Raw genomic sequence first — 8709 nt, 5'->3', positions numbered from 1 at the left:
ATTGTTTTCTGTTGCAGTATTATTGGCATGAGGGAGTTACAAGAAGCACAACCCCATCCTATAATACCATATTGTAATAAAGCTTGTATTAATGCGAAGTAACTCAGTCGTAAAGTATGAATTTTCTTATATTTAATCAACAATCTATTACATTTTAAACCAATAAAATTATCAGCAACTGACCAGTTCGAGTCCCGGTCAGGCCTGGGATTTCTTCATTGAAAAATGCTAGTGACACTTATGGCGGACAAGCTCGCAGTTGGGGTTTTTCTCGGGGTACTCCCGTTTCCCCTTATTAGATATTTACATAACATTCCGTCATCATTCCATAGCATTCATCGGCTGGCGATGCACGGAGGGAGATGGCTTAGGAACGAGTGGGGTTGCATGCTTGAAATCTGGGTATGCAGCGAATCTTGGTGTAGTCAGTTGATGTGGATTTGGGAATACGCCTAGCTCGAGGCTCAGTGCAATAGATCTTGAAAAATCGCAGTGCTTGGTCGTAGTGTCCTCTTCCCGAAATTCCATTCCATTCTATTCAATTCCAAAAGTTCAACTAGAGATATCCATGATTTTGTACCTTACGTAACAACATTTGTGATTTAGACTTGTAAATCAGGATTCTTTTTATTGTAGAAATTACTGTTGATTGTTACTAAATATACAATCACGGTTCCTATGGTTCCTATTCCCAACGCATATGCAATGCAATGTAAACCGTGGAATGCATAGCCCATGAAGGGCAAATGTGGACTCCTGACTTCACGTTCACATGCTTCAGTAAAGATGAACGATCATCCAGCCAGAACGAGGGTAACGTGTGGTTAGCACAATGATCCCCCCCCCCCCAGCTAGTTTTCGTAACCGGATTTTACAACAGTATCTCTCGCAATTCCCCAAATTAATTACGATGTTGAGTGAGTATTTTCCCATACAATGGCTGAATCTTCATGAAAAAATTCCTTTTCCATGCGGACTAGAATTAGCGAGTGCTAGACATGATTCCTTAGACCAGTGGTATTCAATCTGTGCTACGCGTACCCCCAGGAATACTCTAAGTTGCAGCCACCGGCGTAGCTCAGTCGGTTATAGCGCTTGCCTGCCGATCTGGAGTTGCGCTCGGGTGCGGGTTCGATTCCCGCTTGGGCTGATTACTTGGTTAGGTTTTCCCCAACCGTAAGGCGAAAGTCAGGTAATTAATGTATGGCGAATCCTCGGCCTCATATCGCCAAATACCATCTCGCTATCACCACTCCCATCGACGCTAAATAACCGAGTAGTTGATACCGTTATGGCATAGTTGCGCCCCGCGCTCAAGTGGAAGGCCTAAGCATGGCATAGTTGCGCCCCGAAGAAATCGGATAGCAGAATGGATGGCATAGTTACGCCCTGAGGGGCATAGTACACACGCAAGTGATTGTCATAAAATAAATAAATTACTTAAAAATATTATAGGCCTAGTGGTAGCTGCACTGAAATCAGGTAGCATAATGGAGAGGGCATAGTACACACGGAAGTGATTGTCATAAAATAAATTACTTAAATATATTAGAGTCGTAGCTGCATTTTTTAAGAACATGCATTTGTCTATTTTACCGGTTCTGAATTCCTCGATCACGTGGTTTAAAAAACTGAGTCTTTCACGGTATGTCTTATTATTTCATCGGGGCGCAACTATGCCATGCCCCTTTTTTTCTACCTGATGGGAACGGGGCGCAACTATGCCCACAAAACAGGGACCCTTTTTATCTGCTGCATCTTACCTGACCGTGGGGCGCAACCATGCCCTGCCCGTTGATACAGCGTCGTTAAATAACCAAATAAAAAAACTTTGTGTTGCCTCAAGGGATACACATTTCGTTGACTACTTGTTTAAAAATGCTTACATATTTATTTGATTATACTTGTTGATAATTATTGCAATTTACATATTTTCCTTTTACAATATCCACTCTTGTTTTTTCCTTTCTTCATTAACATTTCATGTAATTAATTACTACTATATTGCATCAATAACTACTATATGCATGTATAGTAATAATAATAATAATAATAACAATAATAATTTAATCGGAGATGTCTCAACGGATACGCATTTCGCTGGCTACTTGTGTAAAAATGCTTACATATTTATTTGATTATACTTGTTGATAATTATTGCAGTTTACATATTTTCCTTTTACAATATCCACTCCTGTTTTTCCTTTCTTCATTAACATTTCATGTAATTAATTACTACTACATTGCATCAATAACTACTGTATGCATGTATAGTAATAATAATAATAATAATTATTATTATTATAATTATAATTATAATTATAATAATAACAATAATAATTTAATCGGAGATGTCTCAACGGATACGCATTTCGCTGGCTACTTGTGTAAAAATGCTTACATATTTATTTGATTATACTTGTTGATAATTATTGCAGTTTACATATTTTCCTTTTACAATATCCACTCCTGATTTTCCTTTCTTCATTAACATTTCATGTAATTAATTACTACTACATTGCATCAATAACTACTGTATGCATGTATAGTAATAATAATAATAATAATAATAATAACAATAATAATTTAATCGGAGATGTCTCAAGGGATATGCATTCGTTGACTACTTGTGAAAAAATGCTTACATATTTATTTGATTATACTTGTTGATAATTATTGCCGTTTACATATTTTCCTTTTACAATATCCACTCCTGTTTTTCCTTTCTTCATTAACATTTCATGTAATTAATTACTACTACATTGCATCAATAACTACTGTATGCATGTACAGTAATAATAATAATAATAATAATAATAATAATAATATTTTATTTTATTCATTGCCTTTTGTTATTAATTTATTATACAGTATAATTGCAATGCAGTTTGGGGTAGAAAGGTAAAATAAATAAATATATATATATATATATATATATATATATATATATTTGGGGATACGCTAGGAAAAAAAATTGAATAGCATTGCCTCAGACCACGACGCTGCTGCACGGGACCAGAACATGTGGCTCGTCGTGCACCCTGTACTGGCGCACTCAGCAGCCTACTCCGCACTTCCGTAGAGCGGCCATCTCCGCGCGTTGCCAGCTGGCATTCGAATGCTATGGAAAGATAATGGGATGGAGATCGGACGGAATGATGCTGATGCTGACATGGGGAAACGGGAGAAACTCAATACAAACCCCAACTGCGACTTTGTCCAACATATGTAGGTGCCACTATAGCTTTTTATTTTTAAAAAATTCTCAGTTCTGATAGGAATTCGAACATGGTGATGTTCCAGACCATGCATGCAATCACAGCAGGGAATTTTGCGTTTGTTTTCTTGTACAGGGACATCATTTTATTTTTACTTCAATTTTTATTGCACCTGTGTTTTTTAACGTACTTCACTCCCTCCCCTTCTACTAGTAAACTTCCAACCGTTCACGACACAGAGCAGAGGGCGCGTAAGCAGTACTGAGTTAGCGAGTATAGTACGTTCCAGAAATATGTTAGCGTTTTCCAGTGACGAAAGAGCTTTCAATATTGAATCATATTTTCGTACAGGTACTGTCGTCCGTTTACCTACGTCGCATCCCGATTTCCCCCACCTGCTTCTGTTCGCCCCTCTGTTAAGTCTAGTAGCTGGGCTATCTTAGCTCTTTTCTGAAAACATTAATTTCTGTTAGGAATTGGACGTCTACGTAATATTATACAAGTGTTTAAAATAACTTAAAAGGGCCTCGTTAAGTAATTAACTGTCACGTCATCCCCCCCCTTTCTACGACCCTGCGACATAACCACTTGAACGGACAATAGATAGCATTTCTGAGTAATTTTTTCTTTTCGGATCGGGCAGAAGTGAAGATTGAATTTACAGTACGTAAGGTATTCTTTTATAGAGTAGGTACGGAATTATTTCAATGACTTACTCGTACGAAGGACGAAACTGGTAATTGGAATTAGGTACAATAGTCTATAGTGCGATAATATGCACAAAAGAAGTGAAGCCTGTATCGAAATGAACGGCCACCATTTTCAAAAATGTGTTTAAATATCCATATTGTGATTATTTTTCAATTTAACTTCATTCTATATATTGTACGCTAATGTGCTGTAACAGTACAATATACACTGCATAATTAATACGTCCGAATGGATAGCTCAATTCGTGAGTAAAAACACTAAGTGTTAATACAGTACTGTATTTTGATTAAACAAAAACCTAATGAAAATTATTAAACTCAAAATTGCGGTATTTCCTAGTTTACATAAATGGATGAACTACTTTTCTTCCCTCCTATACCTAGTAAAGTGATTTGTTTGTATTTTACGCCGGTATCATCGAACTCCAGTCGTGGAAGGGATAGCAAACGGTGTTTCCTGTTTCAATCGTTAATAGAAAGGTATAGCCAGGTTAATATTAAAAATGTTAGTAAAAATAAAATGATGTCCCTGTATTAACTTGAATACTTTTATTTCGCATCTAATCCAGTTGTTGTGTAATTGAAACACGAATAACAAGTTAATCAGTATAATATTTAATATTAGAAATAAATTCTATCACCAATAATAATAATAATAATAATAATAATAATAATGATAATAATAATAATAATAATAATAATAATAATAATAATAAATATATTGGAGCGCGTGGTAGCGCCACGGTTCACGCGTAAGCCGAAATGTCGTGAGTTCAATTCCCGATGGGGTCATGGATTTTTCCATTGATCTAATCTTTCCGGCCGCACTATAGTCTGAGTTTACTCAGCCTTTAACAGAAATGAGTAGGCCTACCAAGGTATTCTTTGGACATAAAGATTGAGGGGAACGGAGGACTGACATCTCTACTGTCATCTAATGCTGATTTTCCGTAGAGGTGGGAGCCTAGTCTCCAGCCAACCTTTGGGCCTCCATGGACTGTAGTGGGCATGACCTTATCTTTAATAATATATTTCCAAAACATTCCCAACACTATGTCGGCGCAGGGAAGAAGTGTTTTCTTTGCGTAATGGCGAATTTAATTCTTCCTTCTTCGGAGTCAACTTTTGGGGTCTCTTCGGCATTTAACAAATAGACACACATCTTATCTTCCTTCTCTCATGCAGAATATCAGTTGTATAAAACAAGAATTACAAAAATATAGTACATAGACTAATAATTTAAATAAATGCCACAGCCTTTCTAATAACCCTCTGTGGGAGATGACAGACTCCCGAGGTTGTCACCAAAGTTCTGTCTACGCCAATGTTCCTCAAATTAAAAATGGTTGCTCCTGCAGTAATTATTGACCTATAATAATAATAATAATAATAATAATAATAATAATAATAATAATTCTTAGCGTGACAACCTATGTGGACGACATAATATTAATGGCCAGAAACCAAAGATGTTTAATTGAAATATATGAACAAATGAAGAACGAATCCCTACAATATGGCCTGGTAATAAATATGCAAGAAACAAAATATATAAAATGTATGAGAAATAAAAATAACCTTGACAATTTACTCATTAATAACGATGAGATTGAACAAATTAATTATTTTAATTATCTACGTCCAATGGGCGGCCGGGTAGCTCAGTTGGTAGAGCAGCTGGCTACGGACTGGAAGGTCCGGGGTTCGATCCCAGGTGGTGACAGGATTTTTTCTCGTTGCCAAACTTTCAGAACGGCCCCAAGGTTCACTCAGCCTTCTATAAAATTGAGTACCGGGTCTTTCCCGGGGGTAAAAAGGCGGTCAGAGCGTGGTGCCGACCACACCACCTCATTCTAGTGCCGAGGTCATGGAAAGCATGGGGCTCTACCTCCATGCCCCCCAAGTGCCTTCATGGCATGTTACGGGGATACCTTTACCTTTTTTTTTTTACCTTTATCTACGTCCAATAGTGAATGGTAATAACTCTATTGGAGAAGAAATCAAAGCAAGAATAGGCTCTTTTTAACTTTTATGTCTAACTTACACACTTTACTTGACTGAAAAATAATCATCTTCGAACTCTGTTACAAGCACAGGCAAAATTACAGATTATATTGGCGACATTTTAAAACACCTTCAGAGTGTCTACAGAGTCTAGTATATACAATCACGAAGCTTGAGTTGTGAGGGTGCTAAGAACAATAGACTGTAGGCTACCGATACTATTTCGCATTGTCTGTAATGAGGCGATATTAGCGATCCTAGTGGTTAGAAACTATCTATGGATGCATATTTACTATGTATTGAGCTTCGTGACTGTATATACTATACTGTGGAATCTACACTAGATTATAATCATAACTGAACTCCTCACGAAAGGTTTACTTTTTAAACAGAACATATGTATACTGTGTCGAGACAACCTGTTAAAATGCAATAAACAATACAAAACCCGCATCCATTAAACTTCGAATAAGCAGAGCTTCCTTCATGCGTCGCGTTTCCTTTTGTATACGAACCTGAAGATACATCAGTAGAGTAAACAGCTGACGTCATCCTGTAGTCAGTGTTTCTTAAACCTGTATTTTATACCAGTACCATTACTTGAATAGCTATCGAAAAAAATAATCGAAATGCAGTATTCTGGACACATTAATTCGCGAATAAAACATTTATTATCTTTGTGTAAAGTTACGTAAAAATCGTGCCTGGAAGTTTCTTCTTTTATCTCAAAAACTCGGATCGTTAATCTCGTTAATGGCATGCAGTCATATGTTCGCAAAGCATGCAATGTGTAAAACTAGAAACTGCTGGCGCGAAAATAATGCCTTCAGTCCTTTAAATTAGAGACGGTAATAAATCTACGACACGGGACGTATTTTCAGAAAATAATAAGAATTTCTATCGTCTCTTAAAAATGCATTGTCCTAGGTGTGATTTCAAACCGCGAACTTCGAACTCAATGATATTACGGTAAATACATTCGAGGGTAACAGTTATCGTGTCATAAAACTTGAAAACTTAGCTTCTATAGGCAGTCGGAGCTAAATGAATAGGCGGAAAAAATTAAAAATGCAAGATGAGACGTTGAAACACAAACTTCGCACGCAGTTACCTTGCCGATTCGGCACGTATTCTGAACGCATCCTCTCAAAAGAACTTATTAAGACATATTTGAAGGCACGTCATGAAAACACCACAGGGAGGGGGAGAGGTGCATCTGACATAAATACAAACTACAGTTTTGTTCTTCAAAGACTCCATTCAATGTCGCGACAGATTTTATTCTTTGGCACTTCATCAATATCCTTTAATTACACACCACTAGACGAACGCCTGCCAACTTAAAAAGTTGGTTCGGATTCCGAGAAGAGGAAAGGGATTCTTTTCTTTGTCGTAACTTCCAGAATGACTCAAGGACACGGAAAATATTGACTTCTTTAAGATGATTTACTCATTATGTTATGTATTTCCAAGAAATTGTTCTTTATCATGTTCTCAATTATATTTCTGTCTGTAGACAACGACAAATTTATAAACTGAAAGAAGTTAATTGAATTCGGAGAAACATTGGAATGTCTAATTCAATTTTATGGAGTAGGAATATTTTGCACAGCACCAAAAATTAATTTTTAAAGAATCGCTACAAAGCACTTTATTACATGGGACAGAAAAATGGAGTGACCAGACTACAAGCCGAGAGATTAATGGTAGTGTAAATGGATTTTTGAAGGAAAATAGCAAGAATTCGAAGAAAAGATACAATAAAAAGTAATAGAATCAGAGAAATTACGCAGATGAACAGAAATATTTTAGAAACAATAGAAGGAAAACATTTGAGTTTGTGTGGACATTTACGGGGGTTAGGTACAGCTTACAGCAGTAACATTTTTTTGGAAATATACAACATTTTTTTTCTCCATTACTGTATCTTGTACAATAATGAAAATTGGTAGGCCTATGTGTAAAACACTGTCCTTCTGCTATATCAGACGTCTCCAAAAGCCTACTCGCGAGTAAGCCCCTGAACGGAACCGAAGCCAGTACGTAATGAGAGCGCTCCGCCTCACCCATCCCCACCTGTACTGTACTCAATGTTTATGCGCAAACGAAGAGCAGTGGCGGACTGTCATTATTATTGTGTTGATCGGAGTGTTCGACCGTTTCACAATGTATTCTAATCATGGACGTAATACATTCAAGGACGAATAGGAAGAGAAATTTTTTTGTGTTTGTGGGCAGAATGTGAAATACTTAATTTGTTCGGAAATTCTTAAGGGTGTGTTAAAATTCAACATGCGACGACAATAATACTCGACTCTTCACAAAGAATATCATACAATTACAGGCATATTGGAACATGTAAAATAATTTATTTTGGGGCTATCTGTATAACTGTTGGTTATACATAATAATCAGTATATTACAATACGTTTGCACTCAGTTTCGCATGACAAACATATAGTTTTTCGTTTAATTTTAGATGAAATGCGTAAACCTACAAATATTTTGATAAATATAAAACAAGAAAATACAAACACAAATCACACACGTGTCCTCCGTCTTAAACAAAAAAAAGCTTCTTGCTAGCTATGTTCTAGCTTGGAATATTGGAAAATCAATGAAGCCCTTTACTTTTATTTTTTTATTGGGTTATTTGCGACGCTGTATCAACATCTAGGTTATTTAGCGTCTGAATGAAATGAAGGTGATAATGCTGGTGAAATGAGTCCGGGGTCCAGCACCGAAAGTTACCTAGCATTTGCTCGCATTGGGTTGAG

Source organism: Periplaneta americana, chromosome 2, assembly GCF_040183065.1.
Source record: "Periplaneta americana isolate PAMFEO1 chromosome 2, P.americana_PAMFEO1_priV1, whole genome shotgun sequence".
Lineage (NCBI taxonomy): Eukaryota > Metazoa > Arthropoda > Insecta > Blattodea > Blattidae > Periplaneta > Periplaneta americana.
This window is presented reverse-complemented; position numbering follows the sequence as displayed.